At 48.4% G+C, this 15,228-nt stretch overlaps 1 protein-coding gene across 4 annotated transcripts in view; it reads right to left on the bottom strand.

Moving 5' to 3' along the window:
• Vav1 (vav 1 oncogene) overlaps nt 1-15,228 on the bottom strand; it is a 50,137-nt gene that overhangs the window by 33,484 nt on the left and 1,425 nt on the right. The gene's annotated exons all lie outside the window — the stretch shown is intronic.

Below are 15,228 nucleotides of genomic sequence, written 5' to 3'. Positions count from 1 at the left end.
AGTTGTCCTTTCACCTCTACATGGGAGCTGTGGCGCATGCAGGTACAGTCACACCCACAATAATAATGATAATTAACAAAAACTGTGCTCGCCTTGTGCTGGCCTTGAATTCACTATGCAGCCCTTGCTAGGCACTGAACTTGTATAATCCTCCTGCCTCCGGGTAATAACGAGTGCTGGGATGTGTCACCATACCCAGCTAGGAAAGGTTATACTTTTATTACACATATTAATATGTGATCAGGTGCACACTTGGAGGTCAGAAGATGACTTGCGGAAGTCAGAACTCTATTTCCACCATGTGGGTCCGGAGAATCAAACTCAGGTGATCAGTCTTGGTAGCAAGTGCCCTTACCCCTGAGCCCTCTCTTTGGGCCCCCAAAAATGTTATTTTTAAGATAAGATAATGTTTGCCAAAATCCTAGAGCAAGTACAGGGGGTGGTGACAGGACTTATCAGAGGTTGCATGGGGGGGAGGGGGGCTGGGGGGGCGTCAACTCAGAAAGGCACAAAGGATGAACGTGCTCTTTATCTTGGGAAGTATCTGGGCTGCATGAGGGTTCAAAGTAAGTAGAAGTGATTTCATGGAGAACTCCAACAATTGAGCATCTTGTAGGAACATCGGACTCTGTGCTGAAAAGAAGAAGCTAAGAGCTCAGCCCTAATGAGACGTCTACATTAACCCACCCCAGCTGAGGCTCTGGGAATGCAATGCATGAGAGCCAGAGCGTGGGGCGGGGTGGGGGGGGCCTGGGGGGGAACTCAGTAAGATGCTGTCTGCTGGAGATGACACAGCCGTTGCTCTCGGGAACCGACAGCAGCTGTGGGTGCCTACACAGGATCAAGCCAGCTAGCTGACCTTGGCATAGACTGGTAGATGTCCTAGGCCCCACCCTTGCTAAGGAGCTCTTGGCAGCACATAGGTTTGAGAGCAGGAGACTCATGCCTTGCTGAGGGTATGGTCATTAATAGGGTTTCGGAGCTCCAGTGGGTGCCCCACACATTAGAAGCACTAACAGGGTATGTATAATGAATTATCTAAAATGACACAAACTTGGGAGAAAGTGTGTTAGATGGGACATAGGAGAAGTGGAAGGGGTGGATGGAGGTGTTAAGCATATGCCATCATATCTATGTATAAAGGCCACAAGAAGCAAGGCTAGAGAGATGGGTCAGAGGTTAAGAGCACTTGTTGCCCTTGAGCACAAGGACCCTGGTTTTGTTCCTAGCACCCACATGGTGGCTCTAACCATCCATAGCCCAGTTATGGGGGACCCGATATCCTCCACGACATCAGGCATGTTCACGATACCCAGACAGACAAACACACAAGACGCTCGGTCACATAAAACAAAACATTTTTTTTTTGCTTCTGTTTTTCTGAGACAGTGTTTCTCTGTTTAAGAACCCTTGCTATATTGGAACTCACTTTGTAGATAAGGCTGGCCTTGAACTCACAGAGATCCACCTGCCTCTGCCTCCCGAGTGCTGGGATTAAAGGCGTGTGCCACCACACCCGGTGGTTTATTTTATTCTTGATATTGAAAAAATGTTAGCCAAGCATGCTGGTGCCTGTGTACACATGCGTGTACATAGTGTATGGGTTCCACTGGAATGGAATGGGAATCCCACCAGAAGCCACACCCTCTGCAAAGAATGATTAGCACCTCCTCTACAAACGGTGTGCTGTCACTAGCTCCTCGGAGAGGGCGGAGCCTACCACCATCTACCCACCAGTCCATGCTGGTGAATTGCTGCCTTGACCCACAGCTGTGGTCAATTCATGACTATGTCATGTCCAGAAGACAAGCCATTCCCAGCATCCCTCCTGGTGTTCTTTCTGCCTCCTCTTCTGAGACATCCTTTGAGCCTTGGAGTGGGGAAAGATGTATTTCAACCATTCCAAGACTGAACTATAAACTCAATGCAATTTATACTATAACCATTTTTTGAAAATTATTGGACTTGTCGTGTGATTTATTAAAATTGGATAGCAAGTCATAGAAGTATAAAAACTAAGCAAGATGTTCTGACAATAAAAAAAAAATCATGTGGGACTGCTGGCCTTGCAAGATATTAAAAATTATCAGAAATCTTGTGTTTGTATGTATGTGCAGGTATGCTGTGTGTGCGAGCTGAGACCAATTTGACATTGAATGTCTTCCCCAATCACTCTCCAGTTTATTTACTGAAGCAGAGTCTCTCAGTGAGCCACAACTCCCTAATTAGCTAGGCTGTCTGGCTAACTCCCCTTCCAGTGCTGGGAATTGCAGGTATATTTCCACCTTTTATGTGGGTGCTGGGGATCCAAACCCAGGTCCTCAGGTCAGCATTTGACCAACTGTGACATCTCTTCTGTCCCGGAGAATTGTCATCATAAATCTACAGCTATTCCAACAGTGCGATAATGGCCGCCAGCCCCTACGCTGGCCATCATGGGGCCCAGCTCCCAGTGTCTGTGAAGAAAATGCAGTAGCCTCTCTTGTAGCCCCTCCCATGCTGAGGCAGCTCGCTGCACATGACTGAGTATTGGTGGAAGTATTGATAACTGGGCGCTGCGGCCTTGCTCGTTCTCTTTGACTTCTCGCATCACTTAACCACAGCCATGTGGTAAGGCTGCCCAATCAGTGCTGTGGAGAAGATCTGAGGTTCTGCATGGCTGAACCACCTTGAGAAGTGGATCTTCAAATGACTTACCCAATGACCATCAAGTGCCTCATCTAACATTTGGCTGTGACCTCAAGGGTGAACTGTCCCGCTAAGCCACTTCAGAATTATTGAGCCAAAGAGCTTTATGAGAATCATACTTACCAAGCTATAGAATTATTTGTTACACACTGATAAGCAGGTAAGCGGAGATAATACAAATACAGGAAGAGCTTGTCTACAGTATCTGGTAATGCAGTGATAGAGCCATTCAAAGAGCTTGACCTGGTGTGAGCCCTCAGTATCTGGAAATTATTGTCATCACAGTCATGATCACCATCATCATCATCATCACCGTCACCACTACCATCACTGTCACCATCAATACCATCATCACCATTATCACCATTATCACCCTCTCCATTCCCATCAATCACACGCATCACCATGATGTGCACAGTTCTCCATCAACCTACATGTTCCAGTGTCTAAGTCTCTACTAATAAATGCATGGTATTGATCATACCATGTCATAACTGTCTGAAGTGACAATGGGACCTCAGTGAATTCACCAGTCACATGAGAGGAGCCTCTAGGGACTCCCCTGTCTCCGAGTCCCATCTCATCACAGGACTGCCTCACTTCCCCTCCTGGCTTTCCACTGGGTTCTAGGAAATGAAGCTCCAGTCTGCACACTAGCCTGCACACTTTCTCCTTCAAACCATCTCTCTACAGTCCTTCTTTCTGTTTGTGAGGCAGATTCTCACACAGCCCAGGATGGCCTCAAGTTCACTGTACAGCCAAGGATAAGGAAGTATTCTTGGTTTGCTGGGCATGACAGGAGTCATTGGATGCTGTGGCTGGTACCCAGGACTCTGTGCACACTGGACACATGTTCTTCCCATTGAGGCACAGCCCCAGATTTAAACTATTTTTTTTCAGCTATCTTGGATTGTCAGCCAAATGGAGCTCTGTCTCCATGTATACAGCCTCAGCACCATCAACTCCCCACAGACAACTGGTCCACTTGTGACAGTCATCAACCCTACATGACACTCCACCATTACCTAAGGCCACAGGTCACTCAAGGGCTCGCTCTTCCATGTGGACAACTATTTAAAGACCTGGGGCTGGGGTGGAGCTCAAGAGAAGTTGTTGTGTTGAAGGAGTGGGGAGTCAAATGAGGACCCACTCCTCCCTGGGGATTTGTAGGCAGCTAACAGCTTCCAGGGAAGGGAGAGGCATTTTCTTCAGTGTTGCAGCCACTGGTACATGACCCCTCACCCTGACTCCTGTCACAAACTCTAATTCAACTCACTGGGTCACACAAAAAAAAAAAAACAACAACAACAACAACACAAAAAAGACAAGGGAGTAGAGCGGCCATGATCAAAATACATATGTACACAGACCAAACTGCCAAAAAAAAAATATGCTCTAATTTCTAAGTTATTGAAGGAGGTCTGAGAGGCAACTCAATTGCTAAAGCAAGGCCCTGGGTTCAATGCTTAAACCCACGAGAATGTTCAGGGGTGCTGGCACTGTCCATCTCACAGAGGAGTCAAGTTTGGTTTCCATCCCATATCACACACACTTGTGAGTCCAACTCAGGAGGATCCAATGCCCTCTTCTGGCCTCCTCAGGCATCTGCACCCATACACACACACACACACACACACACAATATAATAGTAATAATAAACATGCACAAATGCATACAAATACACACACGCACAAGTGAAAGACGAAATGGCTAAACAAAGGACTTCTATCTGACAGGTGGGAAAACTGAGGCTTGTCACAGGGCTGTCACCTGCCAGAGTCACACATGTAAAAGCAGGAGTGTGGAGAAACACACAGAACCCAGCCCCACTCCTGCTCTACCCTAGCTCCTGAACCACATTGAGCCACCACAGCCCCCTCGCCCAGGCCTCACGGGGACATAACAGGGACCAGCATATCACAGAAATTATATACACCATTATATACAGCACTCAGAAGTCCTGTGGGCCATAGACAGGCAGACAGGGCTGGCAGACCAACACCAGAGGTGATGTCTGGCCTTAGGTCTGTGTGGCCTAAGGAAGGAAATCCCCCTCCTAACCTCAGAGAATCAGCTGAGCTTTGAGACTGCCTTCCCTCAAGTCACATGACTCTTCCAAAAGGAGTATGATTCATAACCCCTTCCACCGCTTCAGAGTAGCTAGTTAGAGAGCTGGGCTCCTTCAGAAAGCACGGTGACTGTGGTTAGACCACCAGAAGAACTTCCTGGCACCGTAAGGCATGTGAAAAGATGATGAAGGACAGGAAGCCACTCACTGTAGGAGGCACGTGGAAGGAGAATTCTTCCTTGTTTTATAGGGACAACCCCTCTGCTTCCCTTATCCTCCGGGACGAAAGAAGACCATGGCGCTAGACAAGCAAGAAGGCTTTAGGCAAATCAGGAGCCAGGCACTGTGATCAAGCCGGAAGTTGGCTTTTGGTGCCTCTGCCCAAAATAGAGAGAATTCTGTTCAAGGAAGTAGCAGTAAGGACAGTGGCCTCTCTTGGGGGCTGGGAGAAAGCGGCCCAGACTCAACACAAATTCTGCCTTCTGCGCTTTCCACACCCACAACCCAAACCCAGGAGATGGCCGGAAACAGGAAATGCCTGTTACCAGGCCTGGCTGGGGAAGATAGACAAGGGGTAGAGGCATGGCTCTCTGCCTTCCTTCAGCCCTGTAATCTTTCAGACTCCAGCTAGCTCCCTGAGGCTTCCCAGAGCGGGTGGTCACGCTGCTCATCCTGTCCAGAGCTTTGAATTGAGGAGCTGATGACCCAACTCTTCAGCATGAGTCTAAAGCATTCTGGGAATCAGACTTCCTCTTCTTTCCCTGTCACCTCACACCCCAGTACGCCTTCCACAACTAGGTGTCTGGTGACTCCCAGCTGAAACTGGTAAGCAGGGGGACCTTGGACAGGTCATCCTGCCTTGGGTTCTCCAACCAAAAATCAGAAATGAAATCCCAGTGTGGTGGAATATACCTGTAATCTCCGCGCTCAGGAAGAGGAGGCAGAGCAAAGGATGGCTAAACTCTGAGGTAAGCATGGACTACAGAGTGAGTTCCAGGTTGTCCAGGGAACCACAGTGAGACCCTGTGTCAAAAACAGGGGTGGGAAACAGGGGTGAGGGGAGAAGATAGTGGAAGGGAGAGAAGGCAGAGGGAGGGGGAAAGAGGGTGCTGTGTAGCAATTTCCCTTAAGACGAAACCTTCCACCTTGGAAGGAAGCTCATTAAGACATAGGATGTGCTAAGTGGAGGTGAAGCATTCTAGCCTACAGAAAAGCCCGTGAAGCTCAGGAAACAACAGGAGATATGCAGGAAGTTCCTGAAACAGACCAGATTCTCTAGGCACTGCCCTCCCCAAGCACAAGCTGTAAGGACTACTGGTGACCGCTCTCAAGACAAGCTGAACTGCCCAGAAGAGGTTCAGACAGGACAAGGCACCTAGAAGAGACAACTGTCCACCTTTCAGAGCTGCCTGAAGGCAGCTTTCCTGAGTCGCCCACCATCCATGCCAGGCTTTGGTGATACAGCTGTATTTGAGCCATTTCTGTTCCTGTTAAGTGAGCCCTGACCCACATTCCTATCTGTAACACAGTGACACTCAGTGCTTCATCAAGTTGGACTTTGGCGGGATCCTTGCTTTTCCTGGCTGTTGGCCCTGTCTGAGACGAGTAGACACGTGTTCACATCTCCCCCAGGAGACAAAATGTTATTCATACGATAAAAGATGAGGGAATAGGAAGGGAAGGAGAGGGACAAATGTGGAGGGGTTGGAAGAAGAACAGAGAAAGAGGAGAAAAGGAAAGAAGGAGAGAGGGAGAGAAGGCGAAAGCCAGAAGAACAGAGAGAAGGAGAATCAACCTCTCCACTTTAGAACTGAGCACTAACACAAAGCCTGACCAAAAACCCAGACATTAGTTGACTCCAAAAGCATATATTAAGCATTTACTGTTTACCCAGCCCTGAGACCCAGTAGTGGGTGAGGAAAACATGACCCTGATGCCCCAGTGCTTATAACCTGGAGAGGTGGGGTAGATAAACAGGAGGGGCTTCCAGCACAAAGCAATCTGGGTATCAATTGGTAACAGCAACTGGAGTGTGTGATAGGAAGTACAGACAGCTGAGGTACACAGTAACAAGGACAGACAACTGGACAGCTGTGGGGTAGTGCAGGGGAAAGTGGGGCTCAGCTGGCAGCCACAGCAAGTCAGAGCGGTAATGGACAGTGTATGGGAGAAGGCTGGACGGGGTGACCTTCCAAGGTACAGGTGCTTCCACTTTAAAAAAAAGAGTCTCTAAGCTGGGCGTGATGGCGCACGCCTTTAATCCCAGCACTTGGGAGGCAGAGGCAGGCAGATTTCTGAGTTCAAGGCCAGCCTGGTCTACAGAGTGAGTTCCAGGACAGCCAGGGCTACACAGAGAAACCCTGTCTTGAAAAAACAAAAAACAACCAAGAGTCTCCGAACATCTACAGTGACACACACAAAGCTGTGCAACCTAGACTCCTGACAATCAGCTCCACTCAAAATATAAAAATCTCTAAGGGCTGGGATGTGACTCTGAGTGGAGCCCCTACCCTAGATTCACTAGTGAGGGACTGGGGACGAGGTCAGAGGTGGAGCCCTGCCTAGAATCCACCAGTGAAGGGCTGTGTGTGGATACATGACGGCAGGTACCAGAGGAGGCCAGAGATGTGCACTGGAGCCCCTAAAACTGGTTGTGAGCTGCCTGATGTGAGTGCTGGGAACTGAACCTGGGTCCTCTGCAAGAGCAGCCAGTGCTCTTAACCCCTGAGCCATCTCTTCATCCCCACCTTATTTTCTGGAGACAGAGTCTCTTTCTCAATGTGGAGTTGGCCCATTGGGCTAGGCTGGGTGGTCAGAGATCCCCAGCAATCTTTTATCTCAACATTCCCTATACAAGGACTCCAGACAAACTCCATCATGTCTGATCAACATGGTTGCATGGCAAGTACTTTATCCTGAGCCACCTCCCGGCCCCCACGCCCCTGCTTTTAAAAGAACAGCTACTCCGGATCCTCTGTATCTGCAAGTGGACTGTTTTCAGGACCCTGCCCTCATTCCCAGGTATAAATAAATAAATAAATAAATAAGCAGGTGTCGCCATACCTTCTAGACCCTTCTATGTGGTGGGGCAGTCTGTAACAAAGCTGCATATCCTCCCAGAGACTTGAAGTCACCTGTGGTGACTTATCTCAGCTGACAGAATGAAAGCGCTGCGAAAAGAGCTGAGGGTTGATGGCTGCAAACCACCAGTCTGTAATGACCAACACAGACAGGAGCCCCTCCCCAGGGCAGCCACTCAAGTCTCTGTGCGTGTGGATGGAGTCCAGAGGACAAGCTTGAAGGCTCTTCCTCAGGAGCCATTCACCTTGTGTTCTGAGACGGGGGCGGGGTGGGTGGGTGGGGGGATGCGGGGGGGGGGGGTGCGGGGGTGAGGTCTGTCTCTCTCACTGGCCTGGAGCGCAGGCATTTGCTGAGCTTCGAACTCCAGAATCCCTGTCTCCATCTCCCATGTGCTGTGATGGGTAGACAGCACCACACCTGAGGTGTTTGTTTGTTTGTTTGTTTGTTTGTTTGTTTGTTTTTACCTGAGCGCTGAGGATTTGAACTCGGATCCTGCTGCTTGAAAGGCAAGCTCTTTGCTAACTGAGCCATGATTTGTTAAACTCAGATATAGCACAGACAGATATGGGGGAAGAAATGATTACACATCTTTTCAATTCATTCATTCATTTTACAGTGTGTGTGCGTGCGTGTGTGTGTGTGTGTGTGTGTGTGTGTGTGTGTGTGTGTCACCCTCTTGAAGGCATGGATGCATGCATTTTTTTCTTCCAGCTGTGTATCCCACACCCAGACCTGGTAGCACTGAATAATAATTGCTGAGTCAGCGAAGAGATGACAGGCTGAACAGGATCCTACTATCTGTTCCCTGCCAGGAGCAGTTTTGAAAGCCCTCTGGCTTTAAGGAAGATTGATTTGCATAGGAGCTGTATAGATTTCCCTCTGCTTTGGGCTATTTATTATGGGAAGAACAGGAATACGAACAGAGAAAGTGTTTTGCATAACTTATCAGCGGTGGCTTCATTCCCTCTCATAACCACAGATCCACCCCTCGTCCCTCGGAAGCCTTTGGTCTTTTATAAACTGCTGCTTTTAGGAGACAGAGCAGAGTGAGCTGTAGCTACTTCCTGCCTTCTTCCGTTCTTCTGCTTTCTTTTTAAATTAAATTTAGGTGTGTGTATGTCTGTGTGTGTCTGTGTGTGTCTGTGTGTGTCTGTGTGTGTCTGTGTGTGTGTGTGTGTGTGTGTGTGTGTGTGTGTGTGTGTGTGTGTGTGAATGCATGTGAGTGTATTATATGACTGTGCATATGAATGTGCGTGCATTCATGTACTGTGCATACACACATGTGTGTGCCAAAAGAGGTCAGCACTGGGTATCGTCCTTCCTTAATTGAGCTCCATCTTATTTTTATTTTAAAATCATCCTTGGCTACACATCGAATTCAAGGGCAACCTGGTCTACAAGAGATTCTGTCTCAGGAATTTTTAAAAATAAATTATGGTGTACTCAGCTTTCAGGATGGCTGCTGCTATCATTATTCCCTAAACAATAGAGGGTGTGGATCCTTCCATAGTATTTGCATTCTACCAGCTGTGGAGACTCACCTACAGATGACTTAAAAGCCAAGGGAGGATACAAGTAGGATCTATCAAAGTAGCACACCATTTTCTTCAAGAGATCAAAGAATAAGCTGATGTTGGAATCCATGAAACTAGTCTCTCATGTACCGAGGGACTACATATGGCTTGTCAGAAGGTTGTGGACACCGTCGGAGAAAATACATAAGAACATTACATTAGGTGTGGCTAAGGTGACTCTGTGGGTAAAGCACTTGCTGTGTAAGCATGAGGACACAAGTTCGAATCCAACATAAGAGCGGGACATAGTGGTGACACTTGTAATCCCAGCACTGGGAGGAGGGCAGGGTGCAGACAGGAGGATCCCTGGGTATCACAGGCCAGGCTCAAAAGAGATGGTGGGGCTAGAGAGTTGGCAAAATGGTTAAGAGCATGTAGTGTTTCTTTAGAGGACCCAAGTTCAGGTCCCAGCAGCCACAGCCACTGGTCACTGCCGCTCCAGGCAGTGTGGTGCCTCAGGCTTTGCCTGGCTTCTGCACACAAGCGCAGTGTCCTCACAGACATGTACTCATAATTGAACACCTTAAAATATATAAATTTTAATACAGAAGAAGAACACTTGAGGAAGACACCTATCATCAGCCTCTGGCCTCCACAGACTTGTGCACAAGCATGCACACGTATGGGAGCACACGCAAGCACACAGACACACAAGGGGAAAGTGGATTGAGCAGTGCATGAGAGGTGGGATTTCAGGGATGAGTTGAGAGACTGATGTTTGAGCAAAGGCTTGAAGGAGGTAAGAGGGCAGTCAGGTGGATCCTGACATGAGCACTGTTCCAGATGGGAAACAGCCAGCACAAAGAACCAGAGGCAGGACTGTGGTGGGCGCTTTGGAAGAAAGGCTGAGAGGCCTGTGTCTGGAATCAACCACCAGAGGAGGGTGGAGGGGTGACTGAAACAGGTGTCTGAGGAACCAAAACTAGGGCCTGTGAAACAAACCCAGTGTTTGTGATTGTCACCACAAGACCCAAATCTTGACATTTGTCCTTGAATGGAAAGCAATTAAGGACTCTATGATTAGATTTCCAGGGAGGATCTGTGGGCGTGGTCAGGGGTGGAACCGTGCCTAGAATCCCCCAATGAGGGCCCTGAGGGAATTTCTCAGAGGTAGAACACTGGTCTAGCTCAGGAAGTTCTAAGTTCCACTGCAGCTGAGACAAAAAGAGATATAAATAGGGAACTGAGTCATGGAGATTTTTCAGTAACTTCCTGTAATGTTTAGTGTCATCAACTTGACTGGATATGGGGTTAGGTTGGAGCCAATCTCTAGTCACACCTGTGAAAGATTATTTAAGCTCTGTACCTGTCTGTGAGGGACCATCTAGATTGGGTTAATTGAGGTAGAGAGACACACTGTAACTGTAGACCCACCATTCCATGGGTCCCGGACTGAGAGAAAAGGAGAGAATGAGCCAAATACCAGTGTCCATCTCTCGGCTTCCTGACAGTGATGCGATTTGTGGCCAGCTGCCTCACTCCTCCCACCAGGCCTTCCCTACCATGATAGACTGGAACTTTGAGCCTGAACAAATCTTCCTCCCTGTGACCATTTGAAAAATATCTCCCATCATCTCCGGCATTTGAACATGTGGTCCTCAACTGATGGCATTGCTTGGCAAGGCTTAGGAGATGTGGTCCCGTTAGAGAAAATATGTCACTGGAGGTGGCTCTCAGAGCTTGAGTTTGCTGTCTCTGCTTCCTGCTTGCTGTTCAAGGTGGGAGCTCCCAGCTCTTCCTGCCACATGACTGCCACCTTGACGGTGATGGACTCTTATCCCTGTGTAACCATAAGCTCAAATGAGCTCTTCTGGAAGTTATCTTGGCTATGATGTTTTATCGCAGCATTAGAAAAGTAACTAAGACACTTCCCCAAGATCCTGCGGCTGGAATTAGAACTCAGAGCATACCAGACCACTAACCGCACTCAGGGCCTCAAGTCTCGTTCCATTGAGCCCGAATTGAAATCTCAGAGATGAGATCCTGTTCACTGTGAGATATACACCAGCATCCTTGGATCGCACACTGTGGATAGCAATATCTTCCCGGTCTTCCTGGAGACAGCAATGAGCCCAGGCACCGCCAAAGTCCCCCTCAGAGGAGCAATGTGCCTCCCCCTCACTCAGCTGTACCTAGTGTTAAGACTACATGCCACTTCTGGGTCTTAGTGGGCAGGGCACTCACCTAGCACACACAAGGTCCCAGGTTCCGTCCCCAGCAACATGTACACCAGGTGGCACAATTGTGTCATCCTAGCACTCAGTAAGTAAAGTGTCATACAGGATCGTCATCTGAACCAAACTGACGCCATCTTCATGAGCTCAGCTCTGCTCCTTACAAAAGATCACTGCAGCTGGGCCTGTAGACTGTTCCTATTCCCTCAGAGGAGGAAGGTCAGAAAGGGTCATCAGACCCTGACCTGAGCATCCAGCCACTCTCCCCGAGCCACTGTGCACAACTCTGCCCTAACTGCATGTGGCCTCAGGGTCTGGGGAGGTGCTACAGTACACAGCATGGAAAGGCAAGGGCTCCATCTGCACAGCCATACCAAAGCCATCATCTATGACGGGTGCAGACCTTCTAGCTTGGCTATTCTGGGGTCACTCTCCCGCCCATAGCTGCCTGAATTCCTAGTTGCTGTTTGCATGCACACTCTCAGGGAGACTCAATAAATGACAGAAAAATTCAGAAGGAGCATATCCTCCTGGCAAGAGACCCTAGCTAAGGAACAGTGTTGGGGGTTCCATTTCCACAAATCTTTCTATTTCAGTCCCACAGATGGATCATTTAACCAAACACCTAACTATGTGGAAGGTCCTGTTGTGTTCTCAGACATCCAAACACTATCTGATGCCCAGGGATAGCACTGTGTTCTGTCCATACTGTGCTGTGTACTTGTGCTTCCACACTGCTGTCTCCATTTTGTTCTTTCATGTGCATGCAGAGGGCAGATGTGGACGTCGGGTGTCCTGCTCTATCAGTCTCTGTCTGGTTGAGACAGGGTCTCTAACTGAACCTGGAGTTTGGCTGGCAACCAGCAAGCCCACAGCACCGGGTTTGCAAGGAGGAGCCCACAGTCATGCCTGGCCTTTTAATATGTGTGCAGGTCTTTATGGTCGCACAGCAAATGCTATTATCCGAGTCACTAAACCTAAGTCAATCGCTATGTTAGCTTCTACTCTCAGTTCAGACACACCAACCAAGGGCTATACCCATAACACCAGGTGCACACCCTCGTACCCACCTGCATGGTTTCCTACAGCTGGAGGCTTGTCAATGTGTTATACACCAATTCCTGCCTCTCATCCTATGAGCCTCGCATCCTGCCAAACCTTTCCAAAAAATTCATCGCTTTCTCCTCAGACCCTGAGCCTCAGAGTTCCACACAGAGGACTGCACAGTCCCACAGAGGCGGCAAGCACACGTTTGTGATGTCTGAAGCCTCTGTTTCTAACCATGATGTCATCAGCCTTTCTGTGGGTCTTAGACCTCATGGGCACTGGCCAGTCTGAAGATGTTCTACTCAGATCTCCAACACCAGTGCAACCAGCTAGAAAGCCACTGCCCTGAGCACATGGATACCTGCCTGCCACTACCTACCTCAGGACCTTTGCACAGGCAGCACCAACACACACACACACACACACACACACACGTCACTACCCACACAAGGGTAAGCCTTTACCAAGCCCAGGTTTCTGCTCTAGTCTAGTGAGATTTCCTAGACTCCTTACTCAAAAATGCCACAAAGCACTCTTTCTAAGTATAGCTTTCTTCAAAGTATGAGCCACCTCCTAGAAATGTACACCTGTCCTCATTGTCTCGTTGGTACATTTCCCTCCTTTAGAATATCATGTGATAAGACACGAGCATCTGTATCCCACTCCCACAGTTCCCAAAACCAAGGGCAGGGCTTGTCCTGAATAGTCACTGTTTGATGGATGGGTAGGCGGGGTAAAAGAATAAATGAATAGGAGAACAGGTGAATGAATAGATCGGTGCGTGAGTAAGTGGATGGATGAGTGGATAGACAGGTATACAGGTGGATGGATGGATGGATGGACAGATGGATGGATAGGTCAGCCTTGACTATGACACACAAGGGTAAAAGCTCATCCTTAAGTGTAGCTGGTGAATAGGTGGGTGGAGAAATAGGTAGATGTATAAATGGGTGGGTGGGTAGGTGGGTGGATGGATGGATACATGGATGGATGGATGGATGGATGGATGGATGGATGGATGGATGGCATAAAGTGTGTGTGTGTGTGTGTGTGTGTGTGTGTGTGTGTTGTTTTTGGTTTTTTGGTTTTTGGTTTTTTGGTTTTTTTTTGTTTTGGTTTTTTTTTTTTTTTGCACCAGATGTATAAAGTGAGTACAGGACCATTCTGAGATATGATTGATGGGGAGATTTTATTGTTGGTATGAGGAAGAATACAGCCAGAAGCATCTATGAGAGTACATATCATGAGAGAAAATAGCAGACTGAGTATGGCCAGCAGAATGGACCAGGCCACAGTGGGAGGGGGGAGAGCAAGAGAGGAGAGAGGGCCAAGAGTGCAGAGGGCACACAGTCAAAATGGCAGGGTTGTATAGGAAGAAGAAACTGGGGAAGGCTAACCCAGAAGCTGGTGATGTCTAGAAAAGGGAATGGGGTGAGAAGAACAGACTAGCCACAGGCACTGAGTAAATCTGGGCACCAGCATATGGATTGGTATGCTAATAGGCACTACAGTGAGCCATTTGTCCCAAGTTTCTTTTGGACCTGATAACTGGCTGGCTGGCTGGCTGGCTGGCTGAATAGATAGATGGATGGGTGGATGGATGGAGGATGGACAGATAGACTGGTGGGCAGATGGATGAATGGACAAATGAATGAGTGGGTGGGTGGGTAGACATACAGGTGGACAGATAGACAGATGGACAGATGGATGGGTGGATGGACGGACAGACGGACGGATGGACGGATGGATGGATAGATGGATGGGTTGGTAGATGGGCGAGTTGGTAGTATATAAATTATTTCTTCCCTATTTGCTGGACAAAGGAGAGAGATAGGGAAACGAAGGAACTATTCTTTCATTCCGACCTCTACGACTTTATCTCTCCTGTTTCCCAGTCAGTGGCTCCTTTCCTTTTTCTTTCTGCCTTCCCTTGGGGTACCTCCTCTGGCATATTGTAAATAGCCTGCTGATTCTCACCTACATCTCCACCAGATGTAGGATTTCCAAGAAAGTCAGAGAGACCAGAGGCCAGAAGTTACCAAGAAGATAGATGGGGGAAAATGAGGATGAACACTGGCCCAGCCTGAGGCTTCATACAGCTGGACATAGAGAGCCAGAGCAATGAGAAAACTCCTATTGATTCTTCAGAACCCAGCTTAAATACCCCTTCGTACATAAGACCTAATTCTCTCAAGCAGTGAATGTCCTTACATCCCTAGAGAACAAGAGCCTGTGATGCATCTTCTTCTGTCTCACTGAGTTTAAGAACTCTTTGGGGGCCAGAGCCAAGTTCCCAACATTGCTTGACACACACTAAGGCTGCTGTTGGGACACAGCTAGTCCTCTGGGGATTAACACCATGAACACCTGTCCTTCAGAAAAGTCAACCTTAGTTACAATACACAGGGGGGTGGAAGGCCATCCTTGACTCTAACCGTTTTCCCAACAGCTGTGATTGCCACATCATTGGGCACCCTGAGTCCCGCCAGAGCTGGGGCCCAAGAGTCCCATAGCTACTTCCTCAAGCCCTGAAAGCTACTGAAGTTCAAGCAAATGTAGGCAAATCTCTGCTGACCCCTAGCCAGCCAGAGGGACG

Source organism: Mus musculus, chromosome 17 (genome assembly GCF_000001635.26).
Source record: "Mus musculus strain C57BL/6J chromosome 17, GRCm38.p6 C57BL/6J".
NCBI lineage: Eukaryota > Metazoa > Chordata > Mammalia > Rodentia > Muridae > Mus > Mus musculus.
This window is presented reverse-complemented; position numbering and strand designations above follow the sequence as displayed.